Source organism: Sus scrofa, chromosome 4 (genome assembly GCF_054392235.1).
Source record: "Sus scrofa isolate SSC_HxYL_T2T_F1_AM1 chromosome 4, Sscrofa_HxYL_maternal_Yorkshire_Landrace_v2.0, whole genome shotgun sequence".
Classification (NCBI taxonomy): Eukaryota; Metazoa; Chordata; class Mammalia; order Artiodactyla; family Suidae; genus Sus; species Sus scrofa.
In genome coordinates this window covers 74599660-74623647 of record NC_139386.1, presented here as the reverse complement: position 1 = coordinate 74623647, position 23988 = coordinate 74599660, and the positions used below count along the sequence as shown (strand labels likewise).

The window sequence follows — 23988 nt, the reverse complement described above, 5'->3', positions numbered from 1 at the left end:
GTGTGCAAACATGACATATTTAATTAGTATTATATTCCATCTTTTAAAAGACAACCAAGATTGGAGATATGATAATTACCTTTTAACAACTTAGAGCTGCTAACTTCTCAGGTAACCACGATTGTTACTGGGTCTTGGTGCAGACGGCAATGTAAGTCACCCGGCAACAAAACTAGAACTGGAAATGTTTTCACGCTTCTCTTTGGAACCAGACTAATGAGCGATGCACCTATGTTGTAAGTTCACGTGGCTCAAAGCAAAACAAGCTTGAACAGCTGCTTAAATAGATCATGAAAGGACGTGTGGTAGGTGACAGATGTGTCACTAAGGACATTTTGTTTATCCATTGCACTTAGGTTGAAGAGAATCATCAGGCTTTTAATTGTGCTCAAGAAAACTAGTTAGTCTTCAAAAAGCAATTTTTTTTTTTGGCCCCCACTCTATTGGGCAGCACAGAATTTCCAAAGCAGCACAATGTTGTAAAAAAAATGCCCTTTTAATCAGATTACCCTTGGCGAACGTCCCAAACTCAGGCTGAAGTGCAGTGCTGGGGTTTCTCAACAGCTTACACTAAGCCTGCACCATGGAAATAATCTACTTTTAAAACCCAGGAAACAAATCGACTTCCCTAAGGACATAAGTCGCTGTCATTAGGGAGTGATTAGGCTAAACATTTTTATACACTCTATCAGCCCACTTTCAAATTATCTATCTATGGCCGATAGGAAGAAAGGAACTTCAGTGAGTGTTTGGAACAATCGTGCAGAAAAGCTAATGAGTCCAAAGAATAGACCAACAACAAGAAGAAATCAAAGCATTCCTGTTTCAACTTTAACATGCTCACACCTAAATCAGGATTTTTTTGAACCCATCATGGAGAGTTAGGTCATGTAACAGACATGCAAAATAGTTTTCTTTGTAGCATAGCATATTTTCAAGGCCCAGCACCTCACATGTCCGTGATCCTTTTAGGCCAAGATGTTTCCTGTTGCATACTTTATATGGGGAATTCTGCAGGAATTAAGACTAAGGAAACACCGTATTTATGATTTATCATTAGACCATTCATCTCTCTCTCTCTCTCTCTTTTTTTTTTAACAGGAAGGGTTCGTTCTGGAGATTTAGTGGCTCATCCTGATGTTGTTCTTGTGGAGTATAATCGGAAGTTAAAGCCTGGCCCTAAATACACCCACCTCCTTGCTTCCCATGAGCCCTCCTTCAACATACGCGTGCCCCCATCTGGTGCTCTGGGAACAGAAGATTTAGAATCTTGCATTACCTTTGGTGCTACCCTACCCATGGTCTCGTTTACACCCACCAATGCAATTCTGAGCATGGAGGTTCTTGGTTTTAAAGTCATTTCTAAGCTTATTTTCTTGTTTCTTGTGCTTTTAGTTTGGGAGAAATAGAAGCGAAAAATATCATCCAACTAAAAACATATAGAAAACACTGATCTCTTTAAGGAAAGAAGCTGAATATATGTTCTCAGCCGGTGGAGGTGGGAGGTTTATTTCTCCCGCATGAGACTGCAAGGGATTGGATCTAAGAACGGGTTATTCTACTGGTGCAAAGCTCTTGCTGAAACAATGTTTGAGTCCTACTTTGGACATTCTGCTGATAGTTTCATTTCTAATTTATGAAACATTTCATTAATCCTCAATCTGTCAGCTCTTCCTTGACAACAATAGAGGCTGACAGACAAAAGATTAAAATTTATTAAATACCTTACCCTTTGGACGTGTTTGAAATGCTCTGTCCATTTTTGTCCCCATTTCACCTAATTTTAAACAAACTGCACTCTTCCCAATTTTCTCAGAAAGCAAGTAGGCACCATAGCAAAACAATGTGTAAATACCACAATAAACCACACCAAATCGAAACACACAGAAAAAAGATCAAAATACAGCAATTCTTGAGCAGAATTGCTGGCATTCACATTAAAAGCATCTCCTACCCCACGTATCTCAAGCATATTATTTTTTGTATGCTCTTCATCCTCATCCTCTCAGTCCTTCGCCCCCCCTTCCAATCTCATAAATAATTCATGAACTGATAAATATGCAATTTCAAAAAGTGCAGACAAGGCAGCACTGCATTAAAAAAAAAAAAAAAAAGGAGAAGAAGAGCTTGTGCTTTTTACACACAAGTCCTGTGCTGCTCTTTCCGGATGACAAATTTCCTAGCATTCAAACCCTGTATTGTATATGTGATGGGAGTGTGCGTGCCTTTCTGGTCAGATACCTTGCTAGACATGTTATGAAGTATGTGAAGAAGGCTGTAATACATAAACTATAAACATTTAAAGAAAAGAAGTTAGCTGTGTTTTAGAGCCTGGCACTTTACAGCGGAATGTCTGAATAAATAGTTCAGTTGTTTATGGAGTAAGAAGAGCCGGGACCTCTAGGTCTCACACCGGGGAGACACCTCTGTTGCAAAGATCTCAAGCTCCTAAGGTTCCTCCTAAGCCAGAGTCATGCCTTTGACATCCTCAGAACATTCTTCAGAGGCCAATGTCACAAGATCAACAGTAAACTCTTCTGCCTGAGCCTTCACACAGGTGAAGCAACCCATCTGAGAGCCAGAATCTAGAGCGGCGCGAAGAAGCTCCATTTTGTGGGCTAATTGCTTGATTACCAGCCTGAAACAAAATGGAGGCGAGACCTTTCTAAAGCGGCTCAGGGCTGAGGGAAATGTCTAAAGGGGGCAAAAACGTTCTTTAAAGAATATTCGTTATCTAGTCAGATAGCTAGGAAAGGTACTGGAATAAATACAGATGACAGTGCACTTATATTCTGCAAATAGAGATAACCAGATAGGAGTAGCAACAGCTAAGGGTGTTCTTTTTTTTTTTTTTTTTTTTTTTTTTTTTTAAGAAACCTGATTTCAGTCTGAAATGTAACCTTTTCAAATGAACACTTAAATTGGAAAACACCATGGGTAAGAAATAGACCACAGCATTTAATTTGGACCGGCTAGTTGGAAGCCTGTATTTACTGTACTATAATTTCAAATTTAATTAAGTCACACTGCTGACGCCAGTAGCATCAACACAGTAAAGATGATTAATTGCATGCGTAAATGAAATATAAACAGCCCTAAAAGTAACATTAATGCAGAAACTTGCACACAGAAATGGTATGATAAATTTAAGTAGAAGCGCCTACCTGCGTCTTTGAGACACATGCCGGAATTGGGATGAGGGCCCTGCATTTGAATGGAATCACTGTACCAAAAATATAACCTTTTACGGATCATTATTTTTCTAAGACATGTGTCCCACCTCCCTTTTTCCTCTCCTCCCGTCCCTCAACCCCCAACATGATTTGTTATCTTATAGAAGACTTTTCACACAATTTGCATTGTCATCTTATGGACTGGCTACCCGTACACAGACACGAGCTGACACACTGCAGTGGTGGGACTGGGCTGTCACAACAAGGCAGCAGGACTGTTATATATTCCACTTTGCTCCCATTGTACTTTCATTCACAGCAGCCGTAGGACAAAGGGCCTGACAGAGCTAACCACGGATTGTCACCTTGATTTGTCCAGTCTAGCAGATAGGCAGAAATGAATTATATTCTTCTGCTTATAAACACAACACAGAAGCAAATAAGCTTGCAAACAGCATCTTCCAAACCACATTATCTAAGAAACATCAAGCATCTTCATAGATACAGCATGCTGCCTTGTTCAGTCGGTGAGGAAAAGCAGAAAGAACCCTCCGATTAGTGAAGACACAAAAAGCCTCTCCTCCAATAATATATTCTTGACATTGGAGCCTCAACTCTCTCTGATGGAGAGATATGTAATTTGTATTCTGCTTAGCTTTTATTTTTGATGAACGCTACCACAATGCTGCAGAATGCAAACTTGAATCATATTTTTCCCAAAAAAAGTGCCAAGTGAAACCTAGTAAATAAAGCTGTTGTTCTTTTAGGAAAAACTGTGTTAAACTGAAATGTTTTTCTTAAAAATGATAAAATGAATGACCATTGCATGTCTGCTATAATATACTCTTTGATTAAACCCAGAGCCTGTCTACTTAAAATGTGGCCAAATATTAAAGCTCCAAGCCTGAAAGCACCCCAAATAGTTGTCTGCTAATGAGGAAATTCACTGGTTATCTTTTTTTTTTTTTTTTAATGCCAGTTGTTTAATCTACTACTTTATTGGCAAGGTGTTTGTAAGTCTTTGAGATCCAGGCAATTTTAATAGCCACACATGGATAAATGAAGCAGACAGGGTTTGGTCATTTCTTTATGAAAAGATGCCTTCAAATCTGCAGAAAAGGGAAAAACTTTTTTTTTAACCAGCTTTTTGAGGGAAGGACCGTAACATAACATTTCTCTGTGAAACAAAGAAAAAAAATGATGCCCTCCTTAAAAACAAAACAAAAAACAAAAAACAAACAAAAAAACTGATGTAAAGATCATTTAACATACATACATACATGCACTTACAAATTCTTTCCATTTTTTGTCGACAAAGCAATGCCTTTACTGATCCTCCCAAAGCTACATTTTTGTAAAACCAGAGCTTCATGTTTAAGAACTCTTTGGGCTACATAATGTAACAGAGTTTGCTTTATTATTATTTTTTAATGCTACACACCTTAACAGTCTGTGCAGAGTGTGTGGCTCTGAAGAAAAGCCTTGAGAAGCATTTCATGTTCTGCTTTACATTTTTTTTTTTTTTAATGTATGAGACAGGGCTCATCTGAAGATGCAGCATTTAAAAACCAAAATATTGCATTGTATATCTGAACGTATACTTATTTAAAACACCCATAGTAAAAATATGTCCCATTCAAAGGACCTATTAATTTTGAATTTTAAATTGCACTATCCTATTGTCTTCTGCTTATACATATGGATTCTGTTCACTAGGCAACACTTGGTACCTAGTGTTTTAAACGCTGACTAACAGGAACCAGCATGATACATGGAGTAGACAGTATGTAGGAAAAGAACATAAACCCCTGCCCCATACAGAAATGCAAATGATACTTGATCAAAGGGCTGCACATTCCTGGTGAAGGATCTGGTCAAAATAAAATGTTTTCTTTAGAAGGATGCACAAGAAAATCCTGCACACTTTGTTTCAAATTGATGGAGGAAAAACTCTAAATGTATCCCAAAGTGCTATTTATTATTGTCCAAGGAAAAATTGTACAAATGTGTCTTGCTTCGGAATTCTCTGCAGCCAACCCTAAGAGCTCTGAGGCCGAGCACCTGACCGCAGCAGAATCCAGCTTGATGGTTACGGTGGGTGACAGAAAGGGGCCACTGCAAATGCTATTATGCGGTTTGCACGGGAAGATTTCAGCACATTTCAGCTCTATCTAGTTATGCTAGGTAGCTGTGTTGTGGGGGGCTTTTTTCCTTTCTTTTCTTTTTCTTTTTTCATTTTTTAACTAGTAATGCATGGCTTCCAGTAATGAAATCCAACTTGTATTCTGTGACCACCATTTCCAGCACCCTGTGTTTTCAGATTTAGCATTATTTGACAGATTTTCAAGTTGCTTTGGCATTTCAATCTGCTTTATCGTTGTAAATAAAATTCGCACATTCGTCCCTTCGTGTCTGTGGTCCTCTTTGAAAAACATGTAATTCCACTTTATCCCTTTATTTTAATTCTAAGTTCTGAAGATTGTATATAAAATACTAAGGTTTATGCCTAATTTATAGTAGAAATGCATGCCTTGTTTAAGGCTTTAGTGGAAAACTTCCATCTTTAGGACTAACTGGATTCCTCCAAGCTTGTCTTTTGTGTTTTTAAAATATAACATGTACATTGTCTTTAAAATTGAACGTGTCTTACCACACATTATTCTGAAATTTGGAGTTCTTTACAATTGTTTTCTAATAAGCACAACTGGAGCTCTGCCTAAAAGGCAGAAAGAAGGGCATTCTATAGTCATCAAAGAGGAAGAAAAAAAATGCCAAGGTTGAAAATGTAAGGGTTTAGGATAAACACATACAACCCGTTACTATTTTTTTTTTTTTTGAATCGGTAAATTATGCTTAAGGAAAAAAATGTTTACAGCATTTCTTGGAGGACACAAATAAAATATTTTGAAACCAAGATTTTGTCCCAGAAAATCTTAATTGGTCACCCTTTCTCCCCACTGCCTTCTCACCCTGCGCCAGAATGTTCTTTTGAAACCTAGGTTAAAAGGGGGGAGGGGGCATCAAATCACTGTTCAGCATTGCCCTAAACTTTCATTACATCTGAGAGCAAGGCAAGCCGCACAACTCTGCTGCCTGATATATTGCTGAGTGGGCCGTCTAAGGTTCTATTTTCCACGTCGGGTCAAGACTGCTGACATGGGATTAATCAGCTACTCCTCCTAAACCATGAATCAGAACAATTGCTGTCAGTTTCATATGGTACAACTGGCTGGAAACAGAAGAGTTGGAAACGGAGAGAACATATCAGGAAAGCAGAAAAGAAAATGTTAGTGGATCATGGTACCTCCAATTTGGCTCCTCGTGATTTGGAATAGTAATCAAATTAAAATGATGAAATATGTGTTCAACCTAGGGATTTGGGAACATCTTTCCCACTTTTTTTTTTCTTTTCCTTTCGAGATCTTGTTCGTACATCGACTGTGACATTTTATAAAAACTTCCCACTGGTTGACTCTCTTTTCGAGGCACCATTTATGTTCAAGTCCACATTTAAACATGTCTGTTGACCCAGGGTTAAATTCGAGGAAGCCTGTGCAAAACGCGTGCAGCTTTTCTGCATACATATTGCCAAGCCAACATTGTATTTAACCTCTCTGTGAATGTTTGCATTACAGAATTGGAAAATACTAGGTGCAAATGTCTGCCTAAAGGGGAACTGAAATCCTTCACTATTAGAGAGAGATGTGACAAGCTTCTTTTCCTGCTAGGAGATCCTAACATTAAAATGGCCTTCCCCCTAAGTGAGACTGCCTCTTTTACTAAAAATGCTATGAAAGTGGACACTTACCGTTCACGTTTGGAAAACCTAACCATCTCTTGCCTTATAAATGATATTCAGCGAAAACCAAGAATTATTTTTCTTGGAGATAAAGTGTCACGTGCACAAGCTTTTTCTATTTCTTAGCATGAGAACCAGATTCTCTCAGGAAAGCAAGTATTAAGACTGTATGATGATAGACAACCAGGCTACGTGGGCAAAGGTGATTAATAACTGCGCCATAAAAAATGAACTAATATTTTACTGGAGAATAGAAAATGCAGGGAATTTTTCAAAATGATAATGTACTCTCAATTATTAAATTTAATATTATTCAATTTTAATACTTTGTTAAATTTTGAGATAGAGCTCTGCAGAAAATATCCCAGCCATGATTAAAAAAAAAAACAAATAAACAGATGTTTTTATGTGGACAGATTTTTGAAAGTTAAAAGAATTTGTTCTTCAAAATGTTAGGAACAAAAATTACATAAAAATAGAATGATATACGGTATTTATAAATATAATTATTTCCTGTGTACCCTGAGATCTGCTTTTACATAACTGATTGAAGATAAAAAACTTATTTTGATGTTTAGCAATGCTACCACAAAGGTGTTCATAGCATAAAATAGAATACAAAAAATTCAAATTGTAAGAAATAGGGCAAAAATTATGTCTATGAGCCAAATCCATTCACCATAGACACAGATTCTATTTTATCTTAACCACATACATTGTATAGACATATAGGCAATTATTAAAACAAGCTGCAGAATTAATCCCTCAAATGAAATGGAGTTATTCCAAAAGAAAGGTATGTAACATTAAAATGATATTTTTATTTTAGTCTGCAATAGTAAATACTCATTTTATACCACAAAAGTCTATACTTAGTGATATTGAGGTAGTTAGTCTATCTGTACTAAAGTTCGTGAGAAGATGGCATCGCATAAGAAATGGAAGTATCTGTAACCTTGTCATGAGGATTTATTCTTCTCCAAAAGAATTTGCCTTATAACTTGAAGACATTACTTGGAAGCAAATATATAGCTGTCATCTCCTCTTTAAGATTTAAGCAGTATTTAAGATGTTTTTGTAAATATAAATTTATTTGATTAGTCTGGGTATTGAAATTAAAGCCATACAATCCTTCAGTGAAATAACGTTTGTTTGATAGAAAAAAGTGCAGAGTGATGTGAAACATAACTTAGCCACACGAAAGTACTTACAAGAAGCTCTGTTTTTGGAAGTAGCTGGCTTATTTTTATCTAAATGGTATAAAAGATTAATGCATTTGATAATTGATGAAATATTTGATTATAAAAATAATTGGTTCCAGTGTAATTCAAAATGACCATTTAACAGAACTCTAACAATGATTTATAAGATGTTTGATAAAATTACTGCCAAGTTTTCAAATTGTACAAAGTAATCTAAATAATTGGGAAAAGGCTATTTAGAATGCTGTTAATCATTCTTCCCATTTTTATTAATATTTGTAATACAAGTAATAATAAAAGTATTTCCAAAGAACTCCATAAAAGTACCTAGAGTCTATACATATATATATATATATATATATATATATATATATATACACACACACATACATATTTTTTATTTTTCCAGGATTTATTCTAATTTGGAGTATTTAGTTTGCTTCTTTTTATTTCAGAAGAATATCCATAGTATCAATATTATTGCCTTAATACTTGAAGGAAAGCTTCCTATGAAGTGATTTATAAATGGAATTCTGATCCTTTTTGGAGAATGAGACTATTCTGCTTATCCCAAATCAAATATCACATGCTCTATGTATATATTTGAAATGCTTTGATAAAGGTGGTCAGAGGTGAAAGCCTATGCCCTGAGTCTCAGTAAAATCAGGGTAACTGAGTACAAATAAAGATGAACAGGTCTGAGGCTTCGTATTGTACCTGAATATAATTTCTGCCAAAGTCAAACTGCTCCAGAAATACCGAAGTGCCCACAAAGGTGGTGGTGTCGGGGAGGCGGTGGGGGGAGAGGAAGGGGGAGAGGGGGGCCTTGATAACCTTTAGGAAGGCAACCGGTTCACTGATGTGACTCCTACCATCCTCCGCAGAATGATTTGCACTAAGAAAGGCTGGACATCTACTTCAAAGCTACACTCAGCCTCTGGACTCTTGCTAACTTGTCCTCAATTATAGATGACCTTTAGGCAAAGAAGGAAAAAGAAATATTTCTTTTCCATTAAATGGAACAAAATTAGTATTTTTAAATTGCTATGTGTAAACGCACAACTGAAACACAGACCATTTTTGACTTGCCTTTTCTTTACCTACATTTTGTCTGCTTTCTGCATACGATTTGGGGAAAGAGTTTTAAATTACGATGTATAATCTCAGACAATATAATCAATATTTAATATGGTTTAAAATTCCATTTTAATCTATGTAAAAGAATCTAGAAGCATGTATGAGGATGATTTATAAAGCAGATTTTTTTCTATAAAAATGTTAATTGGTATAAAACTTTGATTTCTTCTAATGAAAATAATATCAAATAGCAAAACCAAAATATTATTATCTCTACTTGGAAAAAAAATCCCTTAAACTATTTTTTTTTGACAAAATACATGGATGATACCTTGAAATTAGAAAACTGTAGAACCTAATTTGAAGAAGAGAGAATTCTGCCGGCCAACTAAGAATTGTAAAATATATATCTGAAAAGGACTTTAGTATTATTAAAATTACCTTTAGCTTTATGTAAAATTTTTTATGTGTAACACACATAAATTTGCATTAGTTAAATGCTGCTCTAAAAATCCACGTGAAAGAAACAACTATCACAGGATAATAATGGTACTATCAAACAAGAATTCTTAAATGTCAGCACACTCCATATAGATAGTATTTGATTAATAAAATTTCTCATATAATTGGGAATTTACTCTCAGAGTTTCTAAAGCACACAAATCATCTGGTCTCTATTCAAATCATTGTTTGAGTCTGTTAAGAAAAAATTTTTGAAGATTTTGTATCTCTAAAAAAAGCATTTATGTCTTTCTTGCCTTATACGAGAGAAGTAACACTTTAAAAGTTTTCACTGAGTCCTGTTTGTTTTAAAGAAAAACATCTTTGTAATTAAATTTTTCATTTTTAATTCACTATGTAAAATATGGAAAAAATAGAAAAAATGTAGAATAAGAAAACAAATCATCTACAATCCTAAACCACAGGCAACTCCTGGAAATATTCTAGATATTTCCTTCCAGTCTTTTTTTTTCCCCTAGGATTTTGCTTTTTATAAAAGTTTAATATTAAAAATTTTACATAACTTAGCATTCTGCTCTTTTGTTCTGAAGTGTGTTATTAGAATTTTCCTACATCACTGCAAGCCCTTTGTAAACAAAATTGTAACAGTGAAATGATAGTCAATCATATGAAAATCTTAGCTGAATCACTTTTAAGGGAACAAGGAAGGGCATTAGTTATTTGAATAATATTTTGGTGTACACTTTTGTGAAGATAATAATTACTCCGGGTTCTTTTTTTCCTACCCCTCACAGTTTGGAATTGTGTGAGTTATTTAAGACAAAAGAGAAAAATTAAAAAGAAAAAATAACAATACGGAGTTACAATGAAAATGTTTATGGGATAAATAGCTCAGCTTTAACAACACCTCTTGCCAAAAAGCTTGCAAAGCCTTCCTCACTTGGGGGCATGTGAGGAGGGCTGTAATAAGAATGGCTGAGGTTTGCTGGAGCCAAAGCTTCCAGAACGAAGAATCTGCTGGTTTAAAAAGGTAATGCTATAATCTTACATTTATTCAGAGCAAACCCCAGATGTACGGTGTGACCATTTGCAAATGTCATTTAAAAAGGACATAGCTATGAATTCCGTATTTGGTTCAGGTAACCTTGTTGTTTTGGATGTGAGATTGATATTTGTGTGTGTGATGTATGTACATTCACCTCAAAATGCTGTAGTGAGAATCAGAGTCACAAGAACTGCTAAACGAAACAGGGAGGAAAATGTGCAGTCAGGTGTGTAGACAATGTCCCTTTTCAAATATTTAAGAACATTGCAGGTACATAAACATCTCCTTTCCTTACCCTCTTTCTCACTATGGACAATTCCCTGGAAGAAAGCAATGGTCCCATTTTTATCAATAGGGTTCCAGAGGTATTTAGGAGTACCTTGCTGAAAAACCAACAAAATCCTATCTTTATTACATAGTATTTGTGACCTGTAGGTAAATGTGTTTTTTCCCTCTCGTTCACTGATCATTCTAATTGACTGAAATGACTTGATGCTAGAGATAGGATGGAATACCTTAAAATAAATGTAACGATCAATTTAACAAATTTTTGTATTTAATTGAAGAGTTACGTTGCTTGATTGATCATCTTATTTAGTTTGGGGATGTAGCGTGTTTGTGTGTGTGTGTGTTTCGAGAAGGGGAATGATGGGTAGGAGAGCTTCATGCCTAAGGAGAAGCAGAAATGATCACAGATGCAGAAAGTATTTAAAACAACGCATGCAGGCATCTCTGAAGCCTTGATTACAAGTGTCAAATGTTTCTCACATGTCTCAACTATAAAATGATCCTGACTCCATTACTTTAGAGAGCCAAAATATATGGTATTTGCATGTTAAAGATCTAAATGGGATATTAATTGTCCTCTTTCTTCTTGCAGTTTATTTTCAAAGCAAAGTGCACAGGATATATTTAGAAATATGGTTTGATATATCCGTGCTAGCAAAGGGGAGCAGGGTTGATTTAAGTGATGCTGTAAAAATGGATGTGTCCTAAGATGTGCTCTCTCAGTTGTTCTGCGGGTTTATTCTAATATGAAAAAATAATCTAATCTATGCTAGTTAAGAAGATTATGTAAGGTATTAATTTATTTAAAATTAGGATACACTTGATATTGTGTGAGTTCAAGACATGCAAAGCAGAGGAAGAATTATGAGCCCAGGCACAAAGGAAGGGTTTAAGCTGGAGTATCTGTTTTATTGCAACCCTCATTTTGTAAAGTAAAAGTGTTCATTCTTCAGTTAATGAAAAAAGAAATAGTTTCCATTTTTTTCCTCACCAAATCATCAAATTGAAGAATGAACACTACTAAATTTAAAGGAAAGTGAAAACTAAAGATGCTCTTTCTGTTTTCCTTGGGGGTGTAAAGAGAGATTGTTCTTTTCCAATTTATTTTGCACTAGGAAGGTAACTTTTATTTTGTGGTTAATTTAATTACCTTCTACACCTCATGGATTTAGAACATTTCAAGGAATGTTTTCACGTCCCCCTTTCCCCCATATCTCACATGTGATGTGTGAGAAAAATCTTTGAAATACTAGTGTTTTCACATGACGCAAATTCCTTGAAAGTATAATCTTTGTCTTTCTAAGGGAACTTATGTGTGAATTAAAAATTCCTATCTTATTCTAGTAAAATATAGTCAATCTTCTTAAAACACTCAATATATACTCGTTTTCACTTAGTTACTTCCTTCTAAGATACTATGAGCAATTCCACTGGTCGATCTCATTCAAACAGTAGTTATTTCCTGATTGGAGGTAACAAAATTACATAGAACATAGAGGCCTGAGCAGAAAATAATAAAAGCAGTTTAACAAAAAACCCCACCAAACTCACATTTTCAGGTAAGTCTTTTTCACTTAGAGGCATCACCTCAAAAGTCTCCTTTGTGTGGCCACTCCTCTCTTTGAAATTACCTTCTTGAGGAGTTCCCGTCGTGGCGCAGTGGTTAACGAATCCGACTAGGAACCATGAGGTTGAGGGTTCGGCCCCTGCCCTTGCTCAGCGGGTTAACGATCCGGCGTTGCCGTGAGCTGTGGTGTAGGTCGCAGACGCGGCTCGGATCCCGCGTTGCTGTGGCTCTGGCGTAGGCCGGTGGCTACAGCTCCGATTCAACCCCTGGCCTGGGAACCTCCATATGCCGAGGGAGCGGCCCAAGAAATAGCAACAACAACAACAGCAGCAAAAGACAAAAGACAAAAAAAAAAAAAAAAAAAAAAAAAAAAAAGAAATTACCTTCTTGATAGGTATCCTGTTTACAAATCTGCAGTGAGGTCAAATTATCATGTATTGAGAGGATTTGTAATACCATTCAGTGCCAATATTGGTGGACAGGTGATCTAGCTTCTTTTAGGTCAAGAAGAAGAAGAAAAGAAAGACTGTAAGAGGCTGGGTGGTATAATAATGCGACCAGCCTTCTTGAGTGATTCATGAACATTTCAGGAGATAGTACTAAAAGATCTATCAAACTTGTGTGAAAACAAGTCATGAACTGGATATGTGGGTTCCAAGATTTCTCATTTAAAGGACAGTATTCATTTGGACATATGCTGCTAATTTGCTGTGTTTAAATATATCTATCCTTACTTTAAGGGGACACTGCATGACTTTCACTGCATTTAGACCTTGAAGGAGGAAAAAGTTGTGAGAGGTGCCGTTATAAACTGGAGCTTCAGTATATTCTGTAGCTTGGGTTCCAATCACCTAACTATTTTCTCCCTGGACTTCCATTTGCAAGTGGGGAACATTTGTACTTCATTCCAGCTCACTGGGTTTTTTCTACAGAGTCCCAGAAGAGAGAAATGACCTAAGAAAGTCAGTCTTGCTGTCTTACCATTAATACTTTAGATCCAGAAAATGGCATTATCCACTTTGGAATCTTCAATGTATGTATTAGGGGGCTTTGAATGAACTATCTTTGTTTCTCAAACCAAAGGAGTCCTCAAAGAAAAAGATTCTTAATCTTTGATGGTAGTCTGTAGTTTGAACGATATGTCACAGGTTGTGAAAATAATTCCAAAATCCCTTATAGTAATACTTTGTTCAATTTCCATTCATTGGCTTAGATGACTATTTGAAGGGACTAGAATTCTGAGGGTCCACTTCCTGATGTGCATGTCTAAAATGTCTTCAAAAAATTTTATTTTCACACATCTATTCATCGCAGAACATACTATTATGAAATTTTAAATGTTAACAACATAACAACTATAAGCCACATGATTGCTTTTTCCCTAGGAATAATCCCTATTGAATTGAATTGAATTGAATAAATTCAATTCAGAATAAAAACTAGATTAAAGGACATACTAAAACTAACTTTAATTGTAAAATGAAATCATTCTACCGTGTACTATTTTATTTACTTTTGCTCCCCATTCCAGGAAAATGGGTTGTTAAAAATATCTTTTATCATTGGGCTCAGTTGTTATTTTTGACCACAAAAGTTTAGAATATGAAAGAACCTAAATATTTTTTGAAGCATTTAGGAGAGAAGTTAAAAAAAAAAAAAAAAAACCTCTTAAACTTAGAAATACTGGATTTGTCAATATATAATTATGAACATTTTATCTACTGACTTCCTTAAATTAGTTAAATGCCCCATGTCAATAGGACATGTCTGGCCAGGGAGCCATCAGATGCATTATGCATTCCTGCAGACCAATTTCTTTCACGTAGGTTTGCATATTTCCAAAGATAAATATGTAGAACATTTTAATCCTTTTATTCCTCTTGCTTTATTTTACTTAGATGGAGAAATCCACAAATCTCATTGGAAGAAAATTGCTGTGAAAATTCTTAACTTGTTAAAATGTTCCAGCTCTTAACCATTAAAGCTTAAAAGCCACCTTCAAGAACCACTTCTAATATACATGAAGCTCAAGAATTTTCTAAACATTTTTTGCAAAGCTCCACTCCCATCCAACACCCCACTCCCACTCCAGCGGCCACTCCACGGCTTCAAATTTCCTATACATTTCCTATAACACCAAAGATCATCAGGAAAAACTATGAAAATATGATTGACACATAGGTTATTTTCAGAGCAAGAAGAATTTCATCTCCTGTTCTTCATGTGAGGCAATCAAGACCCAGGAGTAGACGATGACTTGCTTAAGGTCACTTAGCATCTGTAAAGTCTGAAGAACTTTTCCAAACACAGGACACACTACCCTACTTCATGGACAGGAGAAAGAAAAATATAAAATATATGCTCTCTCTCCCTTTTTTATTTTTAATTGGTCTCTTTGTATTTCGCTGATGCAACGCTGTTTATTATCTAAGAGGATTTGGAACTCATTTTTTTTTTTTTTTTTCTGATCATGCACAGATATATTTTCCTCAAGGGAATAGGAAAGAAGTCAGGAGTAAACTAGGCCAAGCTTTGAAATCACCAAACTGGAGCAGATTGGAAACTTTTCCAAAGCAGGCGGTGGCCCCTCACTATCAGTAGTGATGGTAGCCAGAAGCAACTTGTCTCTGGAGCCCCTGGCAGTGCTGTAGCAATACCCAGGAGGGGTTGGGGGGCTGTGGTGGGGGTGAGCTGGTTGCCACAGGGATGCGCTGAGCAGCGAATCCTTTAAGGAGACCACAGGGCTTTTCAGGATGTTCATTGTGTTCTTCCTTATTTGGAATTCTGTTTATGCTGCTAACATTAGCATAGATTTTCCTTAATGAATGCTTTCCAGCTGAAAGATGGTGAAAGATATACTATGTGAATCTTTTTAATATTAGTTCATTACATTAAAACAGTTCTACTTGCAATGAGACTTTTTCCTTTTGATGTTATGCTCAGGTTTACAGACAGTGTCCACAACAATACATGTGTGTCTGGCAAAGATGAGCTTTTTAATCAAAGTCATTTAATGTTAGCACCCTATTGTGTAGTAATATGAGAGATTTTCCTGTCAGGTAATATGAAAGTTACCATAAAAAATGTGCCTAGTCTATAGTGTGGATCTATGCATTTAGCTGAAACCATTTCTTTCTCTCAAACTTAGTCACCAACTACTAGCTTCTTACCAGCATTAAGTTGTGCTATTTCCCCAATATTCTTATGAATTACTTGGAGGGGGGAGAGGAGACTTGTTCAAAACCCCCCTGTACAAAACCGAAGGGAAAACATCACCACATGCTTGATGATTGTATTTACTAAATCACTCCCAAATTAGACGCTTCAGGAACAACCCACTACACAAATGGCAAATATTCAATTCATGCATTGCCTGAAGGCTTTGGACTGCATTACCCTACATATCCATCACAGAGACAATAGAATAAAATGATTCCGCAAGGTTAGAGAAATCAAACCCACTCAGCCACTTTTCACAAGGAATATTTGGATACTCAAAGCTCGATGCAAGTATTTGTTACCAGACATTATGACAAGCTGGGGACATTCCACGATCTTATTAGTATCTAGTCATTCACAGTTTGTTTTTTCTGTATCAAAACATGCACACAGATAATAGGAATAAACTGTTTATTTCCCATGTTACTAGGCAATTATAAATATTTCAGCAAAAGGGTTATACTGTGCCAAGGTTAGAATCTAATAGAATAATTCAAGATGCAAATGCCACTGTCGAGTAAGCTAATGCCGATGTTCCCAAATAGTCCTCATTGATTGGCTTCCAGAGAAAAGACTTTTAAATAAGGCATGCAATATCTTCTTAAAAGCTGCTAGCCTATCACTTACCACATCTGCAGGATCTCTTGCATTTGATCTTCCTGGCATAGTATTCATTGGAAATCATGCTATGCACTGTACCTAACTATTAACAGCTCAGAACAACTTAATTCGAGAATATTTTGAACACAAAAATTAAAAACAGTCACCAAGCCACTTGTATATCTCACTTCTCTTATATAATAATTTTAAGGAATGCAGCCTAATTTAAAATTGTAGGCAACTTTTGACTCTTATTGTTTTTCATAATTTACGTAATGCTTGGCTAAGGCAAATAATGTAAAGATTTATTAACAGATTATATAGTCTCTGAAAAAGAAAAATATAGTTTTTCAGAATCCTGAAAGTGGGATGGGCTCAAGGACTTAGGGAAGCCAAGTATCTCATGCTACAGGCCAAAGACAACGTGCTGGTGAAATCAAACAGTTTGTCCTGAACCAAAGGAAATCTTTGGCAGTAGAGCTAAGACCAGCAGCAGGGCCACATAATACAATGATTTATGGAGTGCTTTTTATGCCATGTTATATTTTTGTCTTTTCCCTTCCAGAAGTGGGGTTTGTGTTTTTAGGAAGAGTGAATAAGGAGAGGCTATTTAAGTGTCTCCCCATCCCTTTTGCCTCCTGCTGTGTCTCTCTTGTACTCCCATCTCCCTATGGAAACGCTCATCTTTGCTCCCCAACCAAAGCTCTCATCCTTTACCCTTTTCATGACATTTTCTTTGCTGTTCTCTCCATTTCACAGCAGAAGGATTCTTAAAATGCTGTGGCTCCTTTAAAGATGCTTTGGAATACACAGGAAGGATTGGAGATATTTCCAAATGGGAAACTTTCTTCTACATCTAAGAGATGGATCAGATAGAGAGAACTTGACATCCTTCTCTCAACTGTCACGGGGGTTCACCTCTGGAAGAAAATCAGGAGGAGCGTTTTCCAGAAGGCCTAGGCTATTTTGTGATCACATTTAAATCCACTAACTCTTTATTAGTTAAAAATAGTCTGTCTCATGTTGATTATGATAGAGAGAGTCATAAGAGAAGAAGAACAAAGCAAACTCTCCTCTTAGAGGACAGGTGAAGGAAACAAAATAAAATAGAGGACCAAGCCAGTTGTCCTAAATCTTAAATTTAAGATGGATGGACAGAAACAAAGAGTGTATCTGTACCATGTTAGTATTTATGTGTCATTAATTAACAACTAACAGTCACATACATGAGTTCAGTTGGGTTTTGTGTGTGTGTGTGTGTGTGTGTGTGTGTGAGAGAGAGAGAGAGAGAGAGTATAGTGATAGTAGTGAATATCTCAGGAGTCTATCATTTGGATTTATAGAAGTCAGAGCTGTACCAAGAAAGTCAGAGATACTTGTTTATCTCTTTCCAAAATATTATTCTGAAATATGAAGGGGAAAAACATTTCACTTATGTGCAATTGTCAGAATGAAGAAAAATCTAGTTAACTGGCGAAGGTTGTTCAGCTCAATGCTGATAGATCCCACATAAGAATAGAACCTTCTGGGACTTCCCATTGTAAGCTCAGTGGTTAACGAATCCAACTAGGAACCATGAGGTTGCGGGCTCGATCCCTGCCCCTGGCCTTGCTCAGTGGGTTAAGGATCTGGCATTGCCGTGAGCTGTGGTGTAGGTCACAGATGTGGCTCGGATCCCGCGTTGCTGTGGCTCTGGTGTAGGCCGGTGGTTACAGCTCACATTCGACCCCTAGCCTGGGAACCTCTGTATGCCACAGGAGTGGCCCAAGAAATGGCAAAAAGACCAAAAAAAGGATAGAACCTTCTGGAACACATCCCTTAAGGGGAGGGCATCCAAAATTTTAAAATAATTAAGACAGCTCAGCCTTCGAGATTTGTATTTTTTACTTAGTTTATTAGCATAATAATTTTTCTAAGCATATACATATGTAAAATGTGTTATAAATACAAACACAATTATTAATCAGCATAATAAGGTGCAAGAACTAAAACTCTGTAGAACTTTAGTCTACCTCCTCAAAAAACAAACAAACAAACAAAAAAAACCCCAGAGATTCTAGACTAAAGGCACAAATAGCCCATTGGATTTAGCATTTCCCCTTTGGAGTGGCAAAAATATTTTAGTAGGGTTATTTCTTTATTTTTAAAGGCACGCAAGGGTTGGGACACCCAATATGTAATGTGAAATAAAAAGAAATGGCAATTTTCCAAGAGCTCTAAGACTGCAGCTAATTAGCACATTTAATTTATATAAATAAAATTCTCTTTGCTGTTCCCCAGTGTTCTGCCTGAGAGAAGCAACATGATGAATGAACATGACAAACCAGAGTGAAATTTACAGGCATGGAAAAAAAAAGATATGGAAATAATCCCTTGACTTTTTCCAACTTTTCTGACCCTCCTTCACCAGTGACATTTTCTACCGAGCCCCTAAACATGAACATCCCATTCCACCAGACTTAAATTCTAAAGGCAAGTTTACAAAGAAGACTACCTCCCATCTCTTTGCTCCTGGAGATGGACTCCTAGCTAAAAGAGCCATGGTTACAACTCAAGAGACTGACTTTTGTTTGTTCTTGTATTTACTTTTAAGTTTTTGTCACATTTTCTTAACTAAAATAAAAATTTTCTTTCTGTTTTTAAAAACAATTTCCTTACATACAAAATATTTTAATTATTTTTAGCTTTAATTTTTATGATTAACTCAAAAAAATGAATATTTTCTCAAAGCCAAGTCAATATTTCCAAAGAAATTGCCAGTTGAATAGAAATGCAAGGCCCTAATTTCTAGGAAATGCTTTATCAAATTATGTTTTCTTAAAAGTTTGTTACTCTGAAAATAAATTTAATATAATAATTACTTTCAAATATGTATTACATACACACTCTTATTTTTATGTAGATATATACATATATCTGGCTATAACTCCTTTGGCAGGAGACAGCCTGCAAAACCGTTAAGTAGTAACTCTGGTTATAACCCATTACTAAGTGGAAAAATCACTTTTATGAAAAATAGAATAAAACAGAAAATAAGACAATTCTTTTCATATAGTAAAGATAAGTATTCTTTAGTAAGACATATTTATCAGCTGTGTGTGTGTCTTAGTGTGTATACTGTGATGTATTATGTATTTGTTACCGTGACTTATGGTCAAAGCAGTTGGGAAGATCTTCCAATAAAGCAGCATATAAGGAGCACTGAAAAAAATAGACTCTAGTCTATGAAATGCATCACATAATTCATATGTTCAATAACTATTTATCACTAGTACAACAGTGAACAAGACAAAGTCTGTGGAATCATGGAACTTAGGAAAATCAGAAAATACAGAGGTAAATAAAATGTATAGGTGATATAATCTCTAGTGATAAGTGCGATAAAGAAAAGAAAGAAAAAGATAAGAGGATTAGAGAATGAAACCAAAAGTAGAATGGAGGCTACAGCAATACAAGTGTAAAAGGGACTCTCTGAGGAGGTGATATCCAATCAGGAACCTGAATGGTGTGAAGAGGCGCATTTCAACTGCAGGCACAGCAAACACAAAGTCCCCAAGGTAGGAACAAGATTGGCATGAATTGAGGAGCTGCAAGAAAGTCAGTTGGAGTGGACTAAAGCAGGGAGTGATTGAAATGACACACAGAGAGATGCAACTGCCAACTCTGTGGAAGCTTGTCATCTTTGCAAAGAACTCTGAATTGCATCCTGAGGATGATGGGGAGGCTGCATGGAGAACTATGGACTGATTTCCACTTCTAAAAGAGATCTCTAGGTACTATGTGAAGAACAGACTATTGAGAAAATGGTAGAGTAATAAAGGGAGAGAGAGAGACTAATACGAAGCCAGTAGAAGTAGAGAAAAAATAAGATGATAACAGCTTGCTGCAGGAGGGCAATGATGGAAGGGTAAGAAATGATCTGAGTCGGGTTACATTTTGCCCATTGCTGATGGAATAAATGATGAATGTGAAGGAAAGACAAATAAGAAAATGAGTTTTTGATTTTTGGTCCTAACAAATCTGTAAATGGTGGTGGACTCATTTATATGTAGAAGGCTTGAGGAGGAAAGGATTAGGGCTGAGGGATTGAGTAATAGGGCACTTTTGCTTTTTCATTCCTCTTAATATATTCTCATTATTATAGCATTCTAATAACTATTGATTAATAAATTGCTAGGATCCAGGCTCTGTGGTAAGTGTTGGGAATATAAAGTCAAAATAAAAGCATTGTTTATGCAAAGAAAACGAAAACAAAACTAGAAATTGTGGTGTGATATAATCTGTATTATCATAAGTGTATGAAGAGGATATCTGAGCAGCAGAGAGTAAAGAATCTCCATGAATTTAAGAGTTTACCAAGTATTTCCAATAAAGATGAAACGAGCTGTGTTTTCAAAGATGAGTTGAAATTCATAAGAATAACCGGTAGGAAAGGTGGAGGGATACTAGAGGCATTGACAAGTGTACAGGCAAATGCATGGAGAAATAAAGCACAATTATCTGGGAAAATAGAAGCTCTCAGGATGAAGGGTCTGTGTTGGATATTGGCAAATGCAGGGTTGAAATGCTAGGCAGGTATCATCAAGAGCCTTGTCTAGTGAGCTAGGAGTTTGACTTTTACTTAAATCTATTTTTAAAAATAACAGGATTTCAATTGGGGGAATGGCATGATTAGACAAATTAGACGAGGACAAGGTGAAAGCCAGTAAATACAAAAAGAATGCTTTAGGAGTTCCCATGTGGCTCAGTGCGTTAAGAACCTAATATAGTGTCCACAAGGATTCGGGTTCAATCCCTGGCCTTGCTCTGTGGGTTAAGGAGTGTTTGCCTAGCTCTAGACTTCTCTTAGCTAATGTTCTCCCTGAGTCTCAGATCCTTTACACTTTGAGCTCTTAGGTCATGATTTCTGCCATAATAAACTCTCTGATCTCATTTTTCCTCTGATTTGTACACCTCCTATTGCTTCATTACAAGTTGTATGTGTTAGAGTCCAGAATAGTGACAGAGAGAGAACATTGGTGTAGACCTCACATCTGGTACCAGTTTAGCAACTAACCAGCTATTTGACCTACAACAAGTTTCAACCTTTCCAGAATATATGGGTTTTCATCACAAGGCTATTTGTCACTGTGAGAAATTAGATGCATTCAGAATGCCCAGTAATATGGGATCCATTAAAAAAATCTGAAAATCATAAAATATAATGCAGAATTAAAAGTCATGCTTTTGGAATATTTAATACCATAGAAAATGTGTATGGCATAGTTTTATATAAATAGAAAGCATATTTTGTTTTAAAACGATAAGTAAAGGAGTTCCTGTTGTGGCTCAGTGGTAATGAATCCGACTAGTACCCACAAGGATGCATGTTCAATCCCTGGCCCTGCTCAGTGGGTTAAGGATCCGGCACTGCTGTGAGCTGTGGCGTAGGTCACAGACGTGGCTTGGATCTAGTGTTGCTGTGGCTGTGGTGTAGACTGACAGCTGTAGCCCCTATTTCACCCCTGGCCTGGGATCTTCCATATGCCGTGGGTGTGGCCCTAAAAAGGCATGTGGGTGTGGCCCAAACAAACAAACCAAAAAACCCAAAACTATAAATATATATTACAGAAAAAAATGAAAAGATATTTAACAAAAGGATATTGATGCTTTTGTATCTATGAAAAGTGACTTTTGGTAGAATACAACCACTGTGAAGATCGGTATTGAGATACCTTGGACAGCTATACATAGAACGACCATATGAACCAGCAGTCCCACTCTTGGGCATACATCCGGACAAAACTTTCCTTAAAAAAGACACATACACCTGTATGTTCATTGCAGCTCTCTTCACAATAGCCAAGACATGGAAACAACGCAAATGTCCATCGACAGACAAAAAATAGTTTAACTTTATCATCACCAGAAAAGTAATTAAGTAATCTAGGGTTTTCTCATCCAGATGAGCCACATACAGATCTGAACCCACCCACCAATTCATTCCCTCAGCCTCTGTTGAGTTCTCACATAGAAGACTGCGTTGATTCCAGGGCATGCTGTAGTCTGAGGGCAGGGTAGACAATCCTCTCCCCGCAAAGAGTATGAATTAGTGGCTGCCTAAGGCTGGGAGAGGGCAGAAGTGCTGGGAGAGAGAGACCACCTTCTGATGACCAAGCAAGCAGGGCCAGCCCAAGCTGGAGGCAGGGGCAAAGAATTAAGAGAAACCCCTAACAAATACTCCAGACTTTCACCGTGTCTGACATTTATTAAAATGAAAAATTACAGATGCAGCAGGAAAATTTTTCCTACTTTAACAGAAAAAGGATGAACCTAATCTTAAAACGTACAATTGTGTTACTAATGATTTCACTACATCTTTGAGTTGTTCGTATCACTGTCGGATTCTTCTCATATTCTTCCATTTCATCCTCCAATCTCTACGGGGCATGAGAGATACTAAAGAGGCATGTGTCTGTTCTCAGTTTGTTTTGTAGTTTGGGAAGACAGACCTAAAATAAATAAGGGCCATTGGAAAACACGACAGCAGAGCATAGATCCAATTTCAGCTCCTTCACTTTGTAACTAAATTATGGTGAACACAGATATGTGTTTGTGAAAAGAGCTAGGATGTATCATCCTCATATAATTGTGGTGAATTTTAATTAGATAATCCATGAAATGATTAGCTAAAGTATTTTTTAATTAGCTTTCATCACTATTACTTATGAATGTGTTTACAGCGCTTAGTAGGTGTGCGTGAAAAACACTGGTTGAGAAAGTCAACATGCACATAGTAGAGCTTGATTATATCTGGAAACATGAGCTGTTCGCCTAGCCCAGAAGGACTGAGATCCTAAGGAACGGCATTTCTAGAAGAATGACCAGGATGGAAAAAGTTAGAGAAGCCTGAAAAATGAAGATGTAGAGATCCTGGAAAAGCAAGTAAGCCCAAGTGTAGGTTTTATGAGTGGAGCTTAGGGCTTGGAGATGAAAGTGTGAAAGACTGTGGTTAAGGTGTCAGGCTTTCTCTAGGAGATGGGGAATCATTCAAAGGTTTTTTTACAAAAATATTAGCAGATGCCACTTCTAGAGATCCTCACGGCAATAGTGAGTTCAGATGGATGCAGGGAAAGAGAGAAAACAGTGAGATACAGTGTCTGTTCCAGACTGGAGTAATCCACTGGAGAAATCAGGAAGGTCTAACCTAAGGCCATTAGAAAAGGATAGGAAACAAAACAAAACAAAACAAAAAAATGGAGTTCCTATCGTGGCTCAGTGGAAACAAATTTGACTGGCATTCATGAGGACGCAGGTTTGATCCCTGGCCTCACTTAGCAGGTTAAGGATCCGGCGGTATTGACATGAGCTGTGATGTAGGTTGAAGATGGGGCTCGTATCTGGCGTTGCTGTGGCTGTGGTGTAGGCCAGCGGCTACAGCTCTGATTGGACTCCTAGCCTGGGAACCTCCATATGCCTCAGGTGTGGCCCTAAAAAGACAAAAAAAAAAAAAAAAAAAAGGAAACAGGAAGCAGGATGGGAAAGCTTAATTTTTAGGAGAAAGGTCAGTGTGAACA

At 36.7% G+C, this 23988-nt stretch overlaps 1 long non-coding RNA gene and 1 pseudogene across 4 annotated transcripts in view; one reads left to right on the top strand and one right to left on the bottom strand.

The window, feature by feature from the left end:
• Positions 1-1748, top strand: part of LOC146403865 (uncharacterized) — a 391328-nt gene extending 389580 nt beyond the window's left edge. For all 3 annotated transcript variants that reach the window (XR_014843736.1, XR_014843739.1, XR_014843732.1), the window contains one exon: positions 1102-1748. This is a non-coding gene — a long non-coding RNA (uncharacterized LOC146403865). The remainder of the gene's footprint in view (positions 1-1101) is intronic.
• Positions 1-23988, bottom strand: part of LOC146403863 (uncharacterized) — a 411127-nt pseudogene that overhangs the window by 106462 nt on the left and 280677 nt on the right. The gene's annotated exons all lie outside the window — the stretch shown is intronic.